The sequence below is a fragment of the Apium graveolens genome, chromosome 4 (assembly GCF_009905375.1).
Source record: "Apium graveolens cultivar Ventura chromosome 4, ASM990537v1, whole genome shotgun sequence".
NCBI classification, from domain to species: domain Eukaryota; kingdom Viridiplantae; phylum Streptophyta; class Magnoliopsida; order Apiales; family Apiaceae; genus Apium; species Apium graveolens.
Genome location: NC_133650.1, coordinates 201,808,538 through 201,830,650, shown reverse-complemented (window position 1 = coordinate 201,830,650; position 22,113 = coordinate 201,808,538). Strand labels below are relative to the sequence as shown.

General features: G+C 35.3%; 1 long non-coding RNA gene across 1 annotated transcript; it reads right to left on the bottom strand.

Moving 5' to 3' along the window:
• Positions 1-5,449: 5,449 nt before the first annotated feature.
• Positions 5,450-6,989, bottom strand: LOC141717005 (uncharacterized). The gene is made up of 4 exons (XR_012573491.1): positions 6,922-6,989; positions 6,101-6,464; positions 5,849-5,919; positions 5,450-5,762 (listed from the first exon to the last, which is right to left on the bottom strand). It is a non-coding gene; the product is annotated as an uncharacterized LOC141717005 (long non-coding RNA).
• Positions 6,990-22,113: the final 15,124 nt, after the last annotated feature.

Sequence of the window (22,113 nt, the reverse complement as noted above, 5' to 3'; positions counted from 1 at the left end):
ATTTTTCCGCCAGTGCTTTGAACTCCTTGAATTTATCAAGAGCCTCTGATTTTTCTTTGATGATATACACCCAACTTTTCTTGCTAAAATCATCAATAAATGTTAGGTAATACCTATTACCTCCAAGTGATGGGATATCAATGGACCAGCTATATCTGTGTGAATTATCTCCAATGGCCTACTGGCTCTCCATGATTTTCCAACAGGAAAACTTTATCTGTGTTGTTTCCCCTTGACACATGCTTCACACAAATTTTCTGGTTCATTGATTTCTGGAAAGCCGTCCACCATCTTTGTTTTTGATTATAATTTCAAGACAGAAAATCCCAAATGACCATATCTCAAGTGCCACAGCCACGAGTCATTTTTAATGACCGACTTTAAGCACTTCTGCATATCAAGGGTGAACAGGCGATTCTTTGACATCTCCACATCTGTAATTAATTCTCGAACCTGATTTCTGATGATGAGAGAATTATCTTGCATCACAAATATTATACCTTTTCTCCACAAGTTGGCCAAGACTGATGATATTATTTTTCAAAGCAATAAACATCATTTATATATTTTTTCTCACCATTCTTTGACACAATCGTAATTGTACCTTTCCCTTTGACCGGAATCTTTGACGAGTCACCAAAAGTAACTTCTCCAATGATGGTCTCGTCTATCTCCGTAAATAAATCCTTATGGCCAGTCATATGATTGCTGGCTCCCGAGTCAAGATACCAAACATTTTTCTTGTTTTCCTCATCTCCTTTATAAGTGAGGAACATAGCAGTGTCAACGTCTTTATCTTCTTTTGCTGCAGTAAAATGACTTCTTTCTTCCACCTTTGGGGCTCTACACTCATAACTGAAGTGACCAAATTTATTACAATTATAACATTGAAATTGAGATTTGTCAACTCGTTGAAATCCACCTCGTCCTCGGCCTCTAAAATTTTGACCACGACCAGATGATTGAAAACCTTCAGAATTCTGGCGTCTGTTCAAAAACTACCTTCCACGTCCTCGTCCACCTCGGTAGCCATCTCTAAAGCCACCTCTGCCACGTACAGAACTGCTACTGCCAGAACTGTCGCCAATGGATACTTTACTTTGCAACGCCTTCTCCAGATGGCTTGCATCATCATACTGGTTCATCCGCTGCTCGTGAGCTTGAAGCAAACCAACCAGCTCGTCAATCGAAATTTTGACAAATCTTTTCACTACTCGATAGAAGTAACAACATAATCAAATTTTCTTGTCAACGAACGGAGCAACTTTTCAATGACCCGGACATCATCAAGGCTTTCACCATTTCGTTTCATCTCATTTATCACCGTTTTCAAACGCGTAACAAATTCACCAATATTTTCTGAGGATTTCATTTTTAAATTTTCAAACTCACCAAGCAACACCTGTAGCCGCACCTTTTTGACTTTCTCGACACCCTGGAATGATTTCTGCAGAATCTCCCACGCCTGCTTGGATGTTTTTGCCTCCGAGATTTTTTCAAAGGTTGATTCGTCAACACCTTGAATAATTAAAAATAAAGCTTTCTTGTCTCTTTTCCGTGTCTCCTTTAAAATTGATTTCTGGTCATTTGATAAGCCTACTTCAGCAGCTGCATCTGGTTCAGTATACCCGCTTTCAACCAGATCCCAAATATCTTGAGACCCGAGTAACACCTTCATTTGTATGCTCCAGTTTCCATAATTTGTTGCCGTCAACTTCGGAATTTGCGGTAGTATCATGCTCGCATTTTTCAGAAACGTAACCTGGCTCGGATACCACTTGTTGGAAACGTAATGGGTTTTATATAATTATTTTCGATTTCAACTCAAAATACAGTATATAAATATATTAATACGTAATAGCAACCAGGTGTTTTATTTATAATATTACAAACAAAGAAATTACATACATCTTTTCTTTGTCACCGGCTAAGGCTACGGCCTTTTATTTTTTTTAACTGAGCTACAGCTCCTTTTTCCTTCTCTCTTTTTTTTTCCTTACTCCTGTGTATTTGATATATGATCCTGAGTATGTCTATTTATACTATAAGAATTGCTTATCTCATCTCTTACGTATTTATCCTCTGAAACATGCAGCCTACCTTATTTCAAGGATTTAAACTTGATTTTACAACTTAATAGCTGTTGCTGACTTCTTCATTTCACATACATGCATTAAAAGTTTCTGGAAGTTGCCTATGCTGAGCCGTAATTTATTTGCAATCTTCTAGATATTCATCTTGCAGTATTTGTTGACCGAAGAGTTTGAATTCTAACACATTTGCACACGTACCTTTACTATGAAAAAGATGGTATGGGACAAGCAAACGTATGATTCGGCAAACGGCTTGGCATAAGGCGTTCTTTTTATTTCTGCTTCCTTCTTATATATCTTTTTTTTGGGTTATTAATGATTTAGCCCTCACAATTTTTACGATTATAGACAGAACTCTAATACTGTGTTCAGGAAACATTTTTGGAAAGAAAAAGAACATATTTCCACAAATTGTTCCAGAAATGATTTTTGGGAAAAAGGGAAAAAAAGTTAAAGATTTGGGAAGAAGTTCTCATTATATTTTTTTCTAAATTTTCTTCCCACATTCGAAAAAATCAGGAGAGAAGATTTGTTTCAGAATGATTTTGGGAAGAAAGAGAATAAAAAGCTAAAAAATTGAGAAGAAATTCTCTTTATGTTTATGGAAGAAAAAAAAAATTAATCATTTTCTATTCATTTCTTTTCTTTTCTAAGTTACCTCTTCATTGCAAAATAGAGATATAACCTATTAATTCCATTTACTTCATTTAAAAGGCAGTATATATTGGATGCGAACACCCACATTCTCCGACAATTTCTCATGATGAACGAAATTTATTTGGAACAATATATTTGTTTTTCGATGAAGGGCATTCACCGAAGAAATATAGAAAACGAGTTTTGGTGTACAAATGACAAATGTGAATATGCCAGTGTAAAAACGTAAAAGAACATTATTTTTTTACATTCCAAGTTCATCTAGTCTTGATATGTCAGTTAATCAAAATGTGCAGATTTCAATCATAATTAACAGTGAATAAGTGTTGCACCCGAGTGTCTAACATATCTAAGATGGCCAAATCTGAAGAGCGGGGGTAAGATAGAACATGGCAGTAGAGCTCGATCGATTTTGTTACTCTCAGCTGGTGAGAGTTTTCCCTATAGTGATATAGTCAAATAATTACGGTGGTCTTATCCGTTGAGCTAGGGGAGTGTTTTTTTTTTGAAGTATAAAATAAGATCCGTTCAGTGGCTTCTATTAAGTTGTGTAGAGTTGGTCTTCCAGGGAAATATATGCGGGACATCAGACAAGCACACTTAAGTTTTTTAAATATTTCGCCTATTTTCTATTGTTAAAAATTTAAGACTATTGCTTGCCTTTTGATAATTAATTCAATATTGTTGTGTTGATTAAAAATCAAGTTGTACGTTTGAAGCTTCTTAAGACTGATAAGGGGTCTTGTGTGTACAATACATGAAAAGCCTCTTCATCTTTTAGATGATCTCGAGATTTACCTTTCCAAGAGACAACGGGGATCATTTAAATATAATCACAGAAGTGGCTTTCATGCTTGAAGCACAAGGTTCCGGGATTTTCCACTAAAGGTATGCTTGCATGTTGATTTTTTTTGGATAAATGATGCTTGTATGTTTACTGAATCTAGACATTAACTAGCTATATCCACTAGTGTGTTTACTTAAAATTTGAGCCACATTTAGATAAACATGAGATTTAGTTTAAAGCTCTGAGGACAAAGTATTTTAAATATTAGTAAATGATTTAGACCAGCAAACACAACTGATTTTAAACTAATTGCATATTGAAAGAAATATCCTTAATGAATGTATGTATCGGGTATCTCCTGCAAATACTGTTAGGTCTTCTAGTTTTAGGTATGTTTTGCTATATGATCAAGTCAGCTGTTTTACTATATATGCAAACCAAAAGGTTGTATAGAAGAGATTATAGAGTTAGACTAATTAAGGTGTCTTGTCTCATCAAATATTGGAACTTGACCAATTGTAATGACATGCCTATGACTCTTCTTCGCTAGTTATCATATCTTAAGAAACATAATTCATTAATTTTAGAATGGTCGTTTAGGAATGATGCTTGTGTATACAAAATAATTGTGTTAATTATTTTTTCTACTAAATGATAATTGTGTTACTGGGCCTGGGAATGATAATTGTAGAAAATAATTGTGTAAGTTATCAAAGCCTAATTACTGACATATAAATTTACAAATATATAACTTTTCTTTATGTCAATATGGGCTCCTGATATGCGTTTTTTGCACTTGGCATATATTGAATATATCTACTACAATTAAATGGTCCAACTTTGTCGAAGTCACAGCAAAGTTATGAACTACGGTTTAATGCTATGCTGTTATGGTTGAATTTTTCTTGATAATTTCCAAATGTGAAGGTAAACGAAAATATAAACAATGAAAATACTTAAAATTTAGAATTGACTCTATTGCAGCATATGGCTTCTGTGCTAATAAAGTATAGCATCTGGTTCATGTCAATACAATCATTGATAATTAAGTTAATTGATGATTGAGGGTAGGGTTGTACAGGTAATCCGTTCAATCGCTCGCATTCGCATCGCTTGTTGCGGATAATCGTAAAATACGGATCGAATGCGAATTGAAAGTACAGAAATCGTAAATCCGTAGATTGACTGCGATTTGATTTTTAAATAATCGCAAAACTCGAACCGCAATCGCAAACCGCTTTATATATATATCAAAGATATAAATATAAATATATATATAGAGAGAGATATTATAAGACACCGTATATAAAAGTTATAGAATAAAAAGTTTGGCCTTTGGGGTGTTGGGCTTGGGGTACTATCTTTCTATTTTGTTGTAGTATACTGCTCGATATATTTTACAATTTACATTAAATTAAACACATGTAGAACATTTTAATTTTACAAAATTCTAATATTTGGTAGGTATATTTTAATGAACTATTTTATTTATAATTTATCGTACAAGTCGGTGGTTGAACCATAAGTTGATCCGCACCAACCGCAAAGTCGTGACTGAAAAAATCGCGATTAACCGCAACCGCCAATGCGACTAAGGTTGGAGGTTTAAGAAAACCGCTCTATGTGGTTTTGTGCGATTTTGACCTCCGAACCGCACCAAACTTAACCGCGTACACCCCTAGTTGAGGGTATAAGAATTATTGCTCCATGAAATAGCTGGATGCTGAAGTGAACTCATGTAAAAGGCAATTTGAATCTTTTGTACTGTTCTACTACATAATTCTTATTTCCTGTTATAAATTGGTGTGTTGAAGCATTGGTCAATTACCGGGGGCCCGTTATGTTCTTTTATCTAGCTGTCCTTGATTAGCTTGATGTGAAAGTTGCATATTAGTAAATAGTACTGTTAAAATTCATGAAACACCAGTATATTGATAGAAAAGTATTATTCAGAAGACAAAAGGATTTCATTAGTTTTTTGTTAGTACAGATACGACCATACTATACACTAATAAACCTTCTTCGGAAAGACCTGGTACTTTAGTAATTGGATAGACAAGCAACAACCTTTAGCTGTTTGATTAACCATGAAATCAGATAGATAAATATGATATAGCTATTACTTAGAATACATATTTGAATCTTGTCAGGGCGGTTTGGAACTTGGAGTGGCAGATACATTTTCGATAGTGCTTCTGTTAGGCCACTTTATTAGACTGCGCTGCCTGATACAATGCATTTTGAAGGTTTAGTACTACACTAAACAGAAATTTATGTTATGAACAAATCAGTAATTACTGACATTGCTTACCCTATTCTCGTGGCGTTTTGCATTTATAGCATTCAGTCCTACTGGCATAATTGTGTATGTGACATCCTATTCTGTAAAATCCAGTTACAATCATATAAGATAGGAAATTTACATAAATGACAACTTATCCAATAGTTATATGTACATAATTAAGATGATTTAACTGCATTAATAGTCTAATGTGTCAATGCAAAGTATCACTAGAAGTCAGTTTAAATAAATAAACTGAAGATAGAGTAGACATGAACGTACCTATTGCAAACCCAGTCACCAGCTTTCCAGCCAGGTGGTACTGTGTTACTGTATTCATAACCTTCTGATCCCATAATGCCTGCCCCATGTACACTGTAATCTTCTTTAGGAACACCGCACCTGTAGCAACTCGCCCTGCTAGCGTAGTTATGTGCTCCACATCTAATTTCATGGCAGTACCAGTCCCCAGGCAAACCTTCTGTTCTACTCATCCCATATGAAGGCATATGACAAGATTCACCTCCGACCTTAGGAAACCTACAGCGCTGACATGAATCCCATCTCTTAAAATTTAAGTACTGGCATGAACCACACATCCAGTCTCCACTTTTCTGCATCTTCCTTTTCTTGATATGTTGAACTACTGAGGAAAGAGCTGAAGTATGTTAATTTTATCACATTTTAATTTTTTTATTTATGAGCTTACATAATGCAAATCAGAGACTAGAGCAAGAATCGCTAAGATGGATATGCTGATTTTATCTCTTTATCTATCTCAGGGGTTTAGTGAGAGCCTTGTAGCTGTTAGTTTCCAAGTTTTTGGCAAAACGGAAATGTAGTAACATCAGGCAGACATGTATATAGATGTGTGTGTTGACAGACCAATAGTTAGTTTAACTATCGAAATTTTTAAATAGATGGTAGAATAAACGGCTATAGATGGTAGAATAAATGGCTATATTTTCCATCATATCTGTGGTGCTAATAGCCTAGATATGTAGACTACTACATAATTATGGTGGAAAGGTAATAGGAAACCAGAGTTTCAAACCCTTAAATTTTTTATAGGGAGAAAACAAGCTTTGATTAGTAGCACTCACCTCAAAAACTTGAATGATGATGGCTGGAAGAACAGAACTAGCAGATCAAAATGTTGGTGGAGCAAGTTTTGTGAATGGTTCAAGGTGCTTATATACTAGCTAAAGCCTCATGAGTAGGGTCATGGTGGACCTTTCCATGTCATATATGTCTTTGGGTATTTCAATTAATTACTGGATTCTAAAAGTAGAAATTTTTGAAATATATAGATAAACTTTTACTTCTCAATACCCTTCTTTTTAGGCTGTAGGGTTCTAAAGGTGTTTGATTAGTAAGTGCATGGATGAAAGCTTACAATTTCCAAAAAAAATTCTGCAATGCACCTTCTCAACAATATTCTTGTGCATTAACTGAATTGAAGGGCTTCCCGGTAATATTCTCCCTTCACACTATCCATTTCTAGCAAGGGCATGTTATGAAGGGAGATATATTAATCAAAAGTCTAATATGGATAAATTAAATTCCCTTTTATATCTTCTTGATTAATAGGATTTCCTGTGCTTATGCAAGGATGATCTGGATGCTTATGTAGATTCCGCGTAAACTGAGTACCGACCATCTTTCAACACTAGGCTTATATAGTTCCGGTTCGTGCTATTCAGGTTGGAAGGACAAATAGCTACAGAAAGTTTCTATTGGGAATCAGTTCCCAATAATGCACATCCATTGCCAAATTCTATTCTTCCTTTCATGTTTTGATTCTCCTTTAAGCAATAATGCAAAAGCCATTTGAAGATGCATAACTGGTGTAGGTGTTCAAATCTTTTAGTGATATGTGTAATATTAGCATAAGCATATGGCTAATGACAATTCTTGCTATAAACAACCATGTAGGCTTACTTTATAATATTGATTGGTAACTGGCTAGTTATATATCATTGTTCAAGATATCTCAGATTGTAACTTTAGCCACGGGTTTGGAAGATGATGTAATTTTAACTGATGAATGTGTTGAGACTTGAGGATACGGGTCATCATATCTTGACAATGGTACATACATCTTGTTTTAATTTGGACTTGCTTCTTACTGCGGTTGCATTCTTAGGAAAGTTGAGATTAATGCAGAATCATATAAGCCAGAAGCATCATTTGCATTCTTCAAGACAAAGAACTCATTATGCATAGGTATAATGACCAAAGAACAAGCGACTAGTGTCAAAGGAGCTAAGTGCTAAGTGCTATTGGCAAGGAGCTCCACCATGGTCCTTACAACCTAGCGAACCTAGAGCCATATCTGGATCCAACACTTAGAGCACTTGAGGATTCCCCCTGAAGCCTTTCTACACTTTAGCTCAAATTATTAGTTTTACAGTTATTTTCTTCAGCATGTTTATAGTCTTTTGATACCATTTACTGTTGAATATGTGGATAGCTTTCCGGCTTTGTCTCTGTCTCTGTTTGTTTGAAAGCAAGCAACCGATTGCGATTCTAGTAAATATGATACTGTTTCATAGAATGGGTTCAACTAAGCGGCAGACCCGACGTGACGGACAGATAAGCCGCTGAAGGTTTGACATTACATTAGAATCAGCTGTTGGAACTGTCTCATGACGTTCTAAACCCAACTCACGTAAATTCCATCTCTCGAGCCCCGAAGAAAACCGCCCAGGCAAAGCGTTTTTACCCGTTATCCCAAGTCCTTTCTTTTATGAAATTGAATTTCCCTTGAGTTTCTTATTACCAAATTCATCCAACAAGATATATATAGACTTGTTTGTTGAAGTATAAAACCGTTACAAACTTCTCTAGGTGACTCGAAATCCAAGTTGATTAGTTGATCTGGGTTCACCTAAAGAATCTTGCTAAAAAGTAATTACACTCTTATACAGTTATGCTTAGCTAATGAAAGGATAGTTATAGTTAGCTGTTCTCTGGGATATGTTTTACAATTAAAGGCTTCAAGCTAAAGTCTACAATGAAAATGTACGTACTACAGCCTTGTGATGTGAAGTATAATATGTGTTCACATTTACCTGCATACTGCATATATATTAGTAAGTTTGCCGCGTCATTGTCCTTGAGATCTTGACTAACATTGCTGTAAAATCCTGTGGGTGGCATGTGGTATTTTTGTATTATAAAGACTAAGAATTTGTTGCAGTCCCAGTCACATGCATTAACACTAGCAAACGACCAAAAATTGCAGCTGCATAGAAATTATGTGAAATGCATGGCTAATTTGCTATAGTAACTCATGAATCATGCCTATGTACTCATCAAATTGCATGCATTCATCATTTCGTTTTCACTTGTGTAGACGCCCATATTTGGCCTTGTTTCATGCATTTACGAAGCCATATGGAATGTCCAGATCAGCGTCGTCCACCAGTCAGTATGTTCGTCTAATGACTGGCCCCATATTGTCTGATTCGTCATTTCAGCAATTCCACGTAAGCTCTAATATGTGCTCGCCTGGTATCCTCTGATTGGAAGTGAAAGAATCCTAATCACCAACACTGCACCAGACAATGTGAATATTCTGCAAAAGCTCAGACAATATCCCAGCAATGAGTTATCTTTATTCTACATATCTATATTATATAAGACTATTTAAAACAGGTACAAATTCTGCTCAATAATACTGCAAGAATCATAATCCTATCTGTTATACTAAATTAGCGGTTGCTTTTCTTTAGTTTGAATATTCCTTTTTATGCTCTGTTTGTTTCAAAATCAAAACTACAGTTTTTGCATTGACATAGTTGCACATCTCAGAAGTCAATTTATGGACGCCTCAGTATATAATAAGAATGTAATGCTGCAACTGGCTGCCAGAGAGGGCCAAAAGGAAAGAAAAGGATGTTTGAAATGGGAAAATCTTTTTCCTTATTGTAAATATATCAATTAATAACTTTTTGTCTCTTCAAATGTACCATTCAAATCTTGACAAAAAAAGTACCATTTAAATGTATACATAATGCATGCATGAGGACACTCAAGGGTTACGTGACTAGCCGGTTCAATATAAAACATCTATACTCTTTGTTAAAAACATAAATTTGTTATAATTGATAGTAATTTTTAAGTTAATGGTAAAATAGCAAGGTTAGTTTTAGGAGTAAAAATTTTGATAATGCATTGAATGCTCTTGTTCTTGCTATAAATACATGGTCTTGCTCAATGTAAAATTTGCACCAAACATTTCTAATATATTCTTTCTACCTCCCTCCGATTATCATTCTTTCCCTCTTAGATTTGATAGCCACTTCTAATATTATTAAACCTAGTATATTACAACACATTATCAGCATGAAGCTCTGCCGAAACTGACAGGGTATAATTTTAATTTAAATATACCTATATATGAGAACACATGATTACACCCTCTACATATAAATATATATACGACTGGTGTAGACGTATTTACACCCTCTACTAATAATTTAAATATATATGGTCGGTGCATCGCCTATTAAAATTATTATACGGTACCATTTAATTTTGGGTAATGACGAAATATAGCGGGAATCTTAATTTATAAATTGAATACTTATCGGATAATAACTTTTGTGCCCCAATTAACTAATGCATGATTTTTTTCACTTAAATTTATTATTTATCGGAGATAACCTGTGAAAATCGATTTGTCATTCTATATATAGATCTGTTCATAATATCCATGATAATAATGATATATACATTGATTACTGCGTATTTGTTAACGCACCCGATTAACTAATATTTTATGTAATATTTACATTAATGAATTAAAATTTAATAATTTTGGTGCTAATTCAGATTTAGTATGACAAATATTACAAGCTTGTCGTTCGTTGCCGTGGACATTTCTGGAGATAATTATTTATCATGGGTACAAGATGTAAATTTGCACTTGAATTCAAAGAAATTAAGCGATGCAATAAAGGCAGAAAATAAATCCACGGCTGAAGAAAATTTCACCTCTATAATTTTTTCCCGACACCACATGCATGAAGATTTAAAATCTGAGTACTTAGAAGTCAAGGATCCCTTTATTTTATGTGAAAATCTAAAGGATAGGTTCGATCACCAGAAACTAGTATATCTACCTGTAGCTGAAAATGATTTGGCTAATTTAAGACTTCAGGATTTTAAGAGTGTTCGATCATATAACTCTTCTTTGTTCAAAATAAGTTATAGGCTTATTATGTGTGGTGAGAAAGTTACGGAGAAAAGAAAAATCGATAAAACACTATCAACTTAGCAGAAATGTACAGGGAGCGCAGATTTAAAAATTCGGGGATCTTCTATCAACTATCCTCGTTGCTGAACAGAATCATGATATGGTGATTAAGAATCATTAATCCCGTCCAACAGGATCTGCCTCATTTCCTGAAGTAAATAACATGTCATTCCAGCAGAATGCGTGGAAAAGGGTTTAGAGGTTGACAGAGCCAAGGTTGGTACCGTGGACGAGGTCGGAGCCACGGGCATTTTCATCCATATAACAACTCTGGTCACCAGAAGTGATAATCTGAATCACAGATTAAAAGAAAGGCACAACGAGGAGGAAAAACTGAAAATGTTTGCTATAGGTGCGGCATTGATGGGCACTGGACATGTAATTGTCATGCCCCAAATCATCTTGTTAATCTATACCAATCTTTTCAAAAATCAAAGGAGAAAATGGTAGAAACAAATTTCGCCAACAATAACATAGATGATTTTCCGAAAATCACAACTGGAGGAAAGCATTAATGGTCCGAATGAACCTAATGGAACTTCCATATGGGAGGCTGAAGATTAGTTTCATATAATTACTATAGTAGTGTATATTGTGTGCTTTATTTTGTTTGAACTATGTAGTGTGTTATGTTCTTATCAAATAAATTATGTTTCTTAATTATATACAAAATGGATTCTGAAGATATATGTATTGCTGATTGTGGTACACTCATACGATTCTACAGAACCAAAAATATTTTACCCATATAACCAAAACCGAAGCTCAAGTTGGAACAATTTTCGGCGTATCTAATATAATCGAGGGTTTTGGAAAAGCTGCATTCGTCCTTCCTAATGGTACCCACATACACATTCTAAATAGATTATATTCTAGTAAGTCTACTAGAAATCTTCTTAGTTTTAAAGATATCCGACTCAATGATTTTCACATTGAAACTACCACTGAGGCTGATTGAGAATATCTTCTAATTACTTCCGCTAATCCTGGCAACAAGAAAATCTTAAAAAAGTTTTACTCACTTTCCTCAGGATTATATATATGATGAAAATTAGAACTATTGAGTCACACAATGTCATTGCTTCCAAACTCATAGACCCAAAATCTTTTACACTTTGGCATGAAAGATTAGGTCATCCTGGCGTCTCTGTGATGCATCGTATTATAGAGAATTCTACTGGTCATCCTCTTAAAGTTTTTAAAGTTCTTTCCAACAATGATCTTCCATGTTCAGAAGATGGCAGCTCCCCTGAATAGATGAGGGAGCTTCAAAAGATGTGCTCTCAGAGTGTGTGCCATCCTTATTTCTTCTTTCATACACTTGAATGTGTTCAAGTGATGGTGCAGACTCTTTACAGGATGCGCGAGGGAGAGTGCTCTTCAATAGAGACACCCTGTTGAGTGGATGCCCCTAGAGTCTGTTTTATTCCCTCTTTTTCAACTACATCCTTTTGAAAGGTGTTAGGACGAAAACACGCGCTAATTCACGCAAGTATATGCGTTCACAAGTAATATAGAATTCTTTCTAGTTCATTCCCACAGAGACTAGTTTAGGTTAATTTCAATTAATGTACTTATGCAACAATGGTATGGTTATTATTCAATGCTAAGATGATAACAAGTTGAGATTGTTTATAACTACGATTAACTAAGAGATTATACTAAATAACATTAACTAAGAGAATTTAGGTTGTCTTACTTATATGACACAAACATAGGATTCTAACTTCATTACTACTTAATTCAATAGCCTTTGTTCTTAACATTAGCATACAATGGTGATGTCAACTAATCAGATAACACGAAACTAGTAAACGCCAACATTAGTTGTACGAATACCCTACTACCATACATCCACAAAAAAGATAGAAGTTGAATAAACACCAATTATATTAAGATCCTATATGTCTATAGAATTTGACAACATAAAGGTTTAATGTGCAAGTTATATATCATGATTACATAGGGCAAGTAAGATGGTTAAAATTACATACGAATCATGTATAACAAATACATGAACCTATGCTATCATGGCAAATTCTAAACCCCTATATTCACTTTCACTTCAATAGAGATTAACACGCTATCTTACAAGTTCACGACGCTCATAAGACGAATAAGCACAACCAATACTAGGAAATTATACAATCACCACACACTAAAGTATCGAAACAAATTAACTATTGAAATCCATAAGTAAATCCATTAGAACCCCACGATAATGATAAGCCCATAACCGAACTCATCATCACCGTATAATAACTAAGTCTTTATAAATTGAATAATAAACCAAAGTACGTTAAACAAGAGTAATAAGTTCAACAAACAAGAAAACTAGAATCCAAGATTACAACTTAAAACAAAGAATCACAAGAATAAACTAGATCCTCTTCTCCTTGGTTGTATTTGTGCTCCTAGGTCTTCTCATTGTCTTATCCTTAGTCTTCGTTATTAAAAACATCTTTAGATAGGCTTTATATATGCTGTAGAAAAATCCTGGGCTTCCAACTCTTAAAATCCAAGTAGAAACAGAATTCTAAAAACCCGACCTGGCGTGCGGTCGCGTTGTCCTTCTGACAAACTGGCGCGGGCGCGCGCTATCACAGCGCGGGCGCGCTGACATTCTGGAAAATCTTCTTCTTTCTGTTTTCTTTGTTGATTCTTGATGGCATTCAACGAGCATTTATTCAAGATACCTTCCTAACACCAATTTAGCACCAAAACAATGTTAAACCTCCAGATTCCTTCAGCTATGCCTGAAATACAAAAACACTACAAAACACATCAAAAACACAAATAACTCAAGTAAAAACACCAATTCAAGCCTTTATAGGATGTTCTAAGTGGACATAAATGCTACTTAACACACCCCCAAACTTGAACCGATGCTTGTCCTCAAGCATAAACAGACTATCCTCAAGCATAAACAGACTCAAAGAACAAGAAACAAAAATGCATGAATGCAAGCTACATGAATGAAATGATCCCCTCAGAATAACTAAACCAATCAATGAGCAAGATCTCAACAAATGCAGTTATTTGTACAAAGATCAATCAAATCCAACAATTCAACTCACAAGCCAGATCGTGCGTGTGTGCAAATGCTTAACAAATATACTATCAGAATTAGATCAATAATCATGACTCACTACTCATCAAGATAATCATAAGGTTATAAATAGAATAAACGCTAATATCAAAATGACTGACAACACTTCAATTTTATTGGAGTTATACAGGGATTCATGCTTTTATTCATAACACCTAACAACATAAATATGCTTATTTGACCATGCAATGAGTGAGGTCCACAAAAGACTTATGAAATAATACCCATGTAGCGAGCGTTAGGTTAGTGGATCCCAGACTATAAAAGCCTTAGGTCACTAGGCACAAAGTTTCCTAAGAACTTAATAACTCGAGTATTAAAGAGCCCACTCGTGATCAATTATGCATCAACACATATTTTTCTTTTCTTTTTTTTCTTTTTTTTCTCTTTTTTAACAATTTCTGAACGAGTGTGTTTCACTCCATCTCGCTCAACCCTAGACTACTCATATAAATATGAGCCGACTACTAGCCATTTGACACCTAGCCACAATAACTAGCAATAAAATCTAATATTTTTCTCCAATTTTTAAATATCCATGTTATATTACCATTAAGAGAAATCCTAAATTCTAAATATAAACATGTGATTAAAACTCGACAAACAAACAAACCATGATCATGATCTCGCACTCAAGCAACCTATAAGACTCAGTAAACTTTTTTTATTTCTAGCATGCAAATAAACTCGATAAGACTTAACATCACTATATACGACATCACTACACTTGCATCAATATCACAAATCAATCGGTAAAGTAAACCAAGGGATCACATTATAATGCAAATGCATGAAATTATATGCAACATACTAATATGCAAAATAAAATAAACTACATGAAAAATATGCAACTATATGAACTAAACTATCATTAATATGCAAACTATATGGACTCACACAAACATATATTCCTTAACTACCACCCCAAAACTTAAAATATTCACGGTCCTCAGTGAAGCTAATAGTAAGGAATCAGGCATACCTACTCAGAATCAGGCATACCTACTCAGAATCGGGATCATCACCCTCAACGGGTGGAGTATCAGGAGTGTCTGGAGGCGGGTACACAGAGTCCTCACCAAATACCGGCCACTGGATGTCAACTCATGTGGCTCTGAATAATGTCCCCAGCGCCTAGGTAAGATCATGTGCAAAATGACTATGGATGTCATGCATCGCATCCATCCTCCTCATCAAGCGCCTATACTGCGCTGAACCCAAACCAGCACTGTCATCTGCTTCCTGCTGCTAGTGCTGTTGCGACTGTGAAGGACTAGCCTCACCCATCTGAGCTCTCCAAGCGACTGTACTAGCCTGAGTCGTACTACCAACATATGCCTGATCAGTTGGCCGTCCACCTGGCAAGTGATCACATGAGTAACCAAGCCCCTTCGGATCAGGCTTCCCACCGTACCACTCCTGTGACGGCCTCAACCCTGGGGTTAGGAGTTGACGTCAACAACAACAATAATAACAATCATAATTCAATCCAAAACATTAATAATACATAACTACGACCCCTTTTTACCAAGACCTTTTCCAGGTTTAAATATGACTTAGGTTACCCTTAATACAAAACTAACCTATAAAAATAATCTGAACAATACTATCTTAATACAGCAACTCAACAGACCATCTTTGGTCCAACACAACTACCTCAGAGGAGCCTGACGCGAAAGAAACTGGAACTCTGCCCTGACTACCACGGAAGAATCTCCTAGGCATCTGCAATACATATATAAAACATTCTGCAAGGGTGAGCAATCATTTGCTCAACAGTACCACTATATGAATAACAAGTAAAGCAATTTATGATAAAAAAGTGACATGAACAGAGATTATAGCTCACTTGCAAAACATGTAAAACATTCATAAACTGGATACTCAAAACTAGCATGCTTTCAACAAAATAAACATAGTAGTGTGCTGTGTACAAATACCAGAGTTTAATTCTAGCAAGCCATTTTTATTTCCAAATCCACTGTATAACTCACTTGTTCCATTACGAGAATCACAAAGCCAAATCAGATATGTACGGATATGTGAAGACAGCTGATCAGGCTATCAATACTGGACGACTCTCACTGTCATCCCATATACCTGTTCCGGAACTTAGAGACTAGCTAGGTCTCTGACCTGCTGGACTAATCGGTTATATATTGTGCACAACCGAATTAGCCTCTTACGCCACTTTAATAGGTCTACTCTGGCCCCAATATATCCCATATCTGACTGTTTTATCCAGTTTTAAAAACACTTGTATCTATCTCATTTTCAAATTCATTTATTTAACCAGCACACATTTAAAATCCAGTTCGCAATTCATTTCATTCGAGATAGGTACCTTTCAAAGTTACTTTTCCCCAAAACAATTTGAAAATAGTGATTTATAACTACAGGGGATACGTAACTTAAAACGTTTCTGTTCCATTATGAGAATATAACATTTAGCTATTCATACATACTGAACCATAAAAGAATGGTCAGGGGTACTTGCCTTGCAGAGCTTACGACTATCTCTGATTGACCTTGGACTGACTTGGACACTCGACTTTATCGCCTTACTATCAGACTATCCTGGATCTGACTTCAACGCTCAGGTCCTTCGCTTGGAACCTCACTGCGCTTGTCGACTGATCACTAGGTTATCGTTAGTCCAATGCCAACTCTCGGGTCTTTCAACTTTGGGGTTTTCAACTAGAACCTACAGTGCCGAAATACCCTACGTTAGACGTCTAGGTATGCTTGACATATCCTCGATACCAATTCTACCCAACGATATCCAAACCCGACTCGTAATTATGTATATTATAATAACACACACAACAATTAGGGTTCACAATCTCGAAAATTGGTTCGGTGTTCGTTTTCAGAAAATACGTATACTCGTCATATTATGAAATTAGGGTTATTGGTTTTGACAAAATATTTCATCACATCTTACAATCAAGTTTCGTATAAAACACATATGTATTAATATAGCCACTTGACGTCCCGATAATCATCAGATACGCTCCCGTATTCCCGTAGATCAATTTCCCGGAAATCGGGCAGCGTCTCCTTTGTTTATCTAACTACCCGTCGAAGCAATTGGACGTCAAATCAACAACAATCAAACACACAACAACCACAATCCAACAATCCAATCACGAGTCCCAACCACCAGTTCAACCCAACAGTCAATCAACCATTACAATCGCAATCTCAATCTCGAATAATAATATGTAACAACTATTTCACTTTGAACACATAAACAAAATTGGTACATTTATTATTTATTTATATTAAAATATTAGGACTCAGATAACAATCATCACGGTCCACCGTCCGCTCATCGAAATTCATCGCGGACGGCGGTAAAATCCGGAGGTACCCGAGTTGAGTTTCCAATCACAGATTCCACCGATAATTAAAATTCCCGCACACAATTAAATTTATTTCACGGAAAAAAATCAATTAATCCGAGATAACCGCAAGAAATTTACTCGAATTTTCATAAATTAATTCGAATAATGTCAAGGAAATTTTCACTGAAATTTATCATCACAAAACAATCTGCGAAACACAGAAATGTATAAGCCAATTTCACGCGCATGCACGCGCGGTTGGCTGAAAAGAGCAAATCGGCAATGGCCGGAAAACGCAACAGGAACGAAAAACCAACCCAAGAACACAGGGCAACCCAACATCAAAATCCCCAAACCAACTAGCACACATACATACACAGGAGTATATACGTATATATATACCAACAATCAACGAAAGCCGAATCGAAAGGCAACCGCGCGGCTTACTGGAAGGGAACAGCGGCGGCTCGCCTCGTCGGGAAAAGCGATAGAAACGGACGAGGGACAGAAGGGTGGAGGAGAGAATAATAGGGGGTGGGTGTGCTTTCATGCGTATGTTTTTGTGTTTATTCTTCTATTTTTTTTTAAACCAACAAACAAGCGACATATGGCAGCACAATTCCTGTAACACCCCCAAATTCGGGGTCGGGGATCCGGGTTGTCACGAGTTCCATTTCCCTTAATAACACTCAATCTTTATAAACAACCAACTACTGCGTACTGTGACCTCACAATATACACACACACCACAAGTTATAGTCTCAGAGATGAATATCCAAAAATAACACAAGTCATTTTATTCCACAATTATAAACCATTACACCTGAAAAGGGTTTCTGAATAAATTTACATTTCTTTGCCATTATTACAATTCATATAGAGACATAAGTCTGGTACATCAGAAGTTGAAAGCCTAGCCTATTGGTACTTCCTACCTCAGCTACAACGGCATCAACGCCTACAGGAAACTGTGGAACATTTCCTATCCGCTCGCAAATTGGGAGCTTGGTCCTGTTCATCTTGTCTATTTGTTGTTGTGTGATGAAAAAAGAAAGCAAGGGTGAGCAACAAGCCCACCGAAATAATATGTATAATAATTAACAATATATGAGCATTCTCATAGTACTCATGAAAGTCTTGGTCAAGAAGAAATGAACCAAGTTTGATATCTTATCGCGACCAAGTCAAAAAATATTCAGTATATATGTATATATACTTTTCAAAATCTTGGAAGTCCTCTTCCATGCATAATATACACAGAGTTCCAGTTTATAACTGTATAAAAATATCATTGCAAGGTGATCTCATATATCTAACCTTGTCTCAACGTTTTTGTGAAAATCTTTGTCATGCATAAGATAATCATTAACCAGATATAAGTTGAAAAGATGAAGTTACAAGATACTCCAATATACTTATATCTTGTCCGGATACTACTTGAACTACCACCGTTCAAGGTATCATCAGTTTCAAAAGTTCATCACATAGATGAGACTACAATAAAAAGACTTGAATAGATTCAATCTTTGAAATATCATTATAAATAATGAAGTTACGAGATACTTCATTAAGTCTCGATATATATATATACACCTATATATATACATTTCATACACTCCTTGAAAACCTCTGTTATGAAAATTATAAACAGAGTTGCAATATCCAACGAATTTGGAAAGGAGAAAACCGTGGCATAAACCTGATATCTTGCTGATCAGGCAAAGATACCAATAAGTAATATTTTCTACTAGTAGATGGACGAATTTCCCACTGGTCATCACCCTGGCCGTATTAAGACCTATACTGGACTGCCACTCAGCCACTTACGCATTGATGGACTCCCATTGAGCCACTTACACTTTCATGGACACCCACTGAGCCCATGTTCCTTATGCCGACTCAAATAGATGAACTTACTTCCCGAACGTTGGGCAAGTAATCAAAATGTTTTCTCAAAATAGCAACCTTGTTGCGAATAAAATACACCACAGAGCCGGATCCCTCAGGTTTTGAGCGAGTATTTAAATCCCCTTCAAAAGGAAGATCTTAAATATAAAAATGAGTTTTGGGATCCGCTCTAACTTTTAAAAATCATTTTGAAGACTCGAAAACATTTTTAAGAATGTTTGGAGTAATGCTGATTTAATGATATAAATCAGTCCCGATATATTAGAAAATATCCAAATATTATTATTTAAATAATATTCCCATAAGGATAATCTTTATAAAAATAATTGAAGTAGAAGTTTTAAAACTCATACTTGAAATGAATAATAAATGACCAAAGATATACTTATACGAAAGTATGATCTTTATTTGAATAATCGAAAATAAGTTTGATTATCGAAACATTATTCTTTAATAAAATAAAGAATATTATTTAACAAAATAAGCGGAGTCATAAGTCCTCAAATGAATATTCAAAAAAATATTCATTAAATAAAATAAACGGAGTCATAAGTCCTCGAATGAATATTCAAAATAATATTCATTAATTAAAATAAAGTTATCGAATAAACCTTATTCGATTAATAGTTTTAAAAACTATATATATATATATATAATATACTCAGGAACATCGACTCCTAGTTTTAGAAAATGTTCGGCTTTGGGTTCCCTATACTAAGGGTATACGCAATTACTGCTTATCTCTAGCATAGGTATTACGCAACTTATAAGCATTTGAATTAACAGTTAGATATCAATATTATGAAACAGGCATGCATATAAACCATATTAGCATGCTCCAATATATCGCAAGATTTTGCTAATAACAATCATGCATCTATCACAAGATAATGCATATACATATATACATCACCACAACAGTATAACGGGTAGAAAACTTGCCTGAGTGCTCCCGGATAGACTTAAGCTTAGAGTGGGTCCGATAACCTATGAACAAGAACATAAGTCGGAATTAAACCCCGGTCGCTTAAGAAACTAGACTTTAACCAATTGAACCCTAACGCGCTTAACGATTCACTTAAGTCGGTCGAGTACCCTCAGCTCCATCATTTTTAATAAATTAACCATTAAGAATTTTAAGGCGATTCTTTCACGACTACTCTATCAACTGCCTAGTCCACTTTACATAATTGTTTCATACTCCAATTAGTCATTTAAGGGTCTTAACCAAGGTTTCAAACTAAGGCGAGGGGTAATGGTTCGTTCGCGAAACGCCGTTACTTAAAACGGTCGTTTCTCCTAAACCGCACATCGGATTCAAGCGAACCACATATCAAAACGAAGCTCGTAACATGAACTATCTAATCATGGCAATGGTAAAAACCTAACAGTGAGTTTAAGGGTCCTGATGTTAAGAACAAAAACAGTCTAAGGTAAATCGGGCATTACGACGGCTATGTTTACGCGATTACCAAAGTTTATCTACTCCAATCATCCACAAATCAACCACAAATCAACCCATAACCACCAATACAACCAAACTACATCCAAAACTTAATACATCAGTCCATATCCTCAAGATTTTCCAATTTATTCAACCACAAACATGAACTACTAACTATACTTAAGTTTCATTAACTATAAACAAGATTCAATCATCCAAATCACTACCAACCCAACCAAACTTTAAACACACAAGCATCACGCTTCTCATGAACTATATTAATCAAAACCACTCCTAAATATTCAAATTAAAACTAGGGTTTGAAGTTTTATACCTTCATTGAAGCTTTTAATCAATGAAAGATCCTTGGAATGCCCATGGAAGCCTTAATCTATGCTTAAGCTACCTTGACCTTACAAATAAAATCAAGAATCAAAAATTTGTTCTTGAAAGTTACTATTCACCCTAAACTAAAATGATTTGTTTGAGATAGAAAACCTTTGATTAAAGCACTCAAACTACTTGCTCTTCTTAGTTATGAAATATAGGATCCAAAGAAACAAACCTCTTGAATTATGATTGAGTGGAGCTTGGGTTTGGAAATTTTTCTTCTTGTTTTTCTTCAAAAAAACCGTGAGCAAGGAGATGGGGGGAAGAGAAATGAATGTGTTCGCTTGGTTGCTTCCTTTTTGCTTGTTAATTAACCTTTTACCATGGTAAAAATTGTGTGGCTCACAATCAACCAACCAACCCTTCCCATTTGGTCATGCTTATGTCATCTACCTATGTCATCTTGTTACACTTGTTCTCCTCTTGTTGGTGTGATGACATCATCCTCCACTAACCTCTTTGATTAACTCCTAATTACTTGGCTAATGATCGCTGATCTGTTATACCGTTCGTTTAACTTTCGTTCTCGTTTATCGCTTGAGGGATCATACCCGGGATCTTATTACTTGGTTTCCCTAAAACTTTCTCAATATTTTATATTCCTTTTATGATCCTCTCTTATAATCCTTGAATTTAAATCCTTTTAATCATGTTACCTTATACTCAATTCTTTCGGTATCTGGTGGATTTTCGGGAAAAATCAAAGTGTTCGAATTTGGGTTCTGACAATCTTTACATACACTTATATACCATATAGAGTACTAATAAGATCTCAGAATATCAATAAAAGAACCCCTACATAGTGTGACATGAAAAGTTTTCTTATTCAGCATA